Raw genomic sequence first — 3,609 nt, 5'->3', positions numbered from 1 at the left:
GATAAAAAGATCCTAAAAATAGGAAAAAATGCATGAAATGCAATAAATGTCACACCAAAGCATGAAATTAGCGTGAAAATGGTCTAAAAGGTCTAGTATTGGACTAACCCATTTCTACAAACTCTCACTAGTGTTGGACTAGTGATAAATCGAGGAGAAAGGTTGCAACTAGTATTGGACTAGTATGATGTCGTCATGCATTTATTATAAATAAATAAAACATATAGAACATAATTAAATCAAATAAAGACATAAAACAAATAAGACACATAACACATAGGCATAATATCTAGATGCAAAAACCCTAAAGAAAGCGAATAAACAAATAAACACATGAGCACATGAGCATACAAGCAAATAAAAATTAACTATTACATTGGGAGCCCTACGTACAATCTAGAAGGGGAATTTTTGGAAATCATAAACCTATTTATTACATTTATCTAAACAATTACAATCTTGGCAAAAATAAAATCTATCTATAACATTGCCTAACTAAATATATTTCTTAGACACCTATCTATTACAATTTGGTATTTAAATATCTCCCAAATAACCATAAAAAATTGAATAAAATAAATAAAAATTTTAAATGAATAAGATGAGTAAATAAAAGAAAAACACTCAAAATATGCAATCACACATAAAAAATACATAGGAGCACATCAAAGAAACTTAAAATAATAATAGAAAATGCCTTCCTTGAAGTAGTGGTTAAATGAGGTAGAATCACCCTCTTTATACTCCAAAACCAATAAAGTAGTCAAGGCACCAATTTAAACAATAATTTAAAAGAAAATGTAAACATATAGCAAATTCACTTTATTATTATAAAAAAATATAAACATAAAATCCCTAAAATTTGTAAATTAAATATATTTAAATGAAGCATGATTAACAATTAAAGAAGATAAGCAACTGTAATTAAGAAATAATCAAGCTTAGGGCCCTAATTGCAAAATTTGAAAAGTTGTTGAGGTCAAATTATAATTATTGAAAAAATTAGGGGTCAAAATTGAATAAAAGATAAAGTTTAAGGACCAAAGTACAATTAAATTAAGGATCTAAGTGAAAGAAATTCAAAAGTTTAGAGCCACAGTGAAATTACTTGAAAAATAAGGACCGAATTGCAAATTTTGGATTCTAATTTCACAAAAAACAAACATTGGGCTATTTTTATGTATTTTGGGCTACAACACTTCGGCCCAAATAAATTGATGCAATCTAATCAAAAAAAAAAAAAAACAAACCTAAAGAAATTTAAACAAACTTAGATATTATAAAAATATTTGGCTTAACTCTAAAGCCCAGACGAAACCCAAAGTAAAAAAAACAATACCAGCCCACTCTTAAACTCAACTACAAATAGATAAAAACCCAACCCTTTATTTTTTCTCTTTTCCCTCTTTTTTCTTTCTTTTCTTTTTCTTTCTTTTTCTTTCTTTCCTTTCTCTTCTTCTTCTTTCCTTTCTTTGATCTTCTTCGACAGATTGAAGCCTCAGAGCTGGCGGCGCCGCCATCGCGGGCCGCTGGCGATCTCTTCGATCACGAAAGTTCACCAAAATACCTCCCCACTTGATTTTTTGCACAGAATCAGTTTCCAGCCTTAATTTTTACAAAAAATGAACCAAAAGTGACTAAATTGTTGAAAAACAGCCCAGTTTTTTTTTAACCACTCTAATCACCTCTACAATTTGTAAAATTCACACGAAAACAACCCTTGCGAATTCTAAAGTGCAACTATGACTTTAAATGAATAAGAAACAACCTAACTTAATTTGGTTTTTTCTTTTGGCATTTGTTCAAACAATTTATATACATAAACAAAACCCATTTATCTTCCCTTAATCTTGTTCTATGACTTGTCCAAAATCACAACAACAAACCAGCAAAAGCAAGAGAAAAATAAGCAATGAAACATGCATGTAATATGATTAAAAAGCTAGAAAATACCTCAATGAAAGTGGTAGTTCCTCGGTTCACATTTTGATAAAGTTTTTCAAGCCGTAACCTTCCTTTTGTTTCCTTTGTTTGCTTAGTTTGTGAAAGAAACTTGTGTGTGTGAGAAAAAAGGGAGAGTTCGAGAGAGTTAGCGGAGTTGGCTGTTTTTTTTGTGTTGTTTGGGGTTGTATTGTGAGAGTGAGTGAAAAAGGAACCGAGAAAATGTGTGGGGTTTTCTTGAGAGAGTTGGAGTTTTTGGAACCAAAAATTCTAAAGTCTAGAATTGATGGTTAGGATCCAATAGAATTGTGTGTCCCGTTCCCCTCCTTTGGATCAATTTTTGGTAGGTACTAAAAGATAGAATTTAGGATGTCATGAGTTGTTCTTGTACAATCCAAAACTTTTTTTTAAAAAAAAAAAGAAAAGGAGGAAAAATCCATCCAAAAATCTGCCCAAAATTTTCAGCTATCTTGTATTATTACTGGTTCGTTACAAGAAGCGAAATCGCGCACGTGTAGTCACAATTTTTTTTTTTTTTTGCATAAACCTACAAAACAAAAATTGAAATAATCATTTAAGCAATTTAAGTTAAAAAATAGCATACTTGAAATTAAGAAAATTTTGGTGTCTATAACATGCCCGTCTTTATTTAAATTTCGAAGAAATTCAAGATAAAGATGTAGATATCAAATTACTTACCTGTCTACTTCAGTTGCAACTGAATCAAAACAAACAAAATGAGCATTTAAACAAGATTGAAATTAGTAAACATTTAAATCGGTCGACAGGATAAAACTCAAACCCAACAAATAAAAGGTTGGTGGGATAAAACACATACCTAACAAATAAAAAGTTGGTGAGGTAAAATTCAAACCCAATAAATAAAGGGTTGGTGGGATAAAATCCAAGTCCAATAAATAATATGTTTGTGGGATAAAACTCAAATCTAACAAATAAAGAGTTATGGGATAAAACCCAAACCCATTAAATAACAGGCTAGTGGGATAAAACCCAAATTCAACAAATAAATAGGCAGGTGGGATAAAATCCAAATCCAACAAATAAAATGGTGGTGGGAGAAAATCAAATTTCAACAAATTAAAGGTTGGTGGAATAAAACTAAACCGAACAAATAAAAGGTTAGTGGGATAAAATCCAAATCCAATATATAAAAGTTTGGTGGGAAAAATCCAATCCCAACAAATAGTAGGTTGATGGGATAAAATCCAAATCCAACAAATAAAATGTTGGTCTGATAAAATCCAACCTCAACAAATGAAAAGTTGGTAGGATAAAATAATAATCTAACAAATAATAGGTTGGTGAGATAAAACCCAAACCCAATAAAAAAAATTTGTGGGATAAAACCCAATTCCAACAAATAGAAGGTTGTTGGGATAAAATCTAAATCCAAATCCAACAAATAAAAAGTTGGTGGGATAAAATCAAAGTCCAACAAAATAAACAGTAGGTGGGATAAAATTCAGATTCAATAAAATGAAGGGTTGGCGGGATAAAATTCAAACCCAATAAATAAACGGTTAGTGGGATAAAATCCAAACCCAATAAAATAAACGGTTCGTGGGATAAAACCCAAACCCTATAAAAAAAACGGTCGGTGGAAAACTCAACAAAATAAACGGTTGGTGGGATAAAACCCAAACCCAA

General features: G+C 30.6%; 1 long non-coding RNA gene across 1 annotated transcript; it reads right to left on the bottom strand.

Annotated features, from left to right (window-relative positions):
- Positions 1 to 348: 348 nt before the first annotated feature.
- LOC140010866 (uncharacterized) lies at positions 349 to 2,399 on the bottom strand. The gene is made up of 2 exons (XR_011818024.1): positions 1,954 to 2,399; positions 349 to 1,605 (listed from the first exon to the last, which is right to left on the bottom strand). It is a non-coding gene; the product is annotated as an uncharacterized lncRNA (long non-coding RNA).
- Between the last annotated feature and the right edge of the window lie 1,210 nt (positions 2,400 to 3,609).

This window comes from Coffea arabica, chromosome 7e (genome assembly GCF_036785885.1).
Source record: "Coffea arabica cultivar ET-39 chromosome 7e, Coffea Arabica ET-39 HiFi, whole genome shotgun sequence".
In the NCBI taxonomy this organism is placed as follows: Eukaryota; Viridiplantae; Streptophyta; class Magnoliopsida; order Gentianales; family Rubiaceae; genus Coffea; species Coffea arabica.
This window is presented reverse-complemented; position numbering and strand designations above follow the sequence as displayed.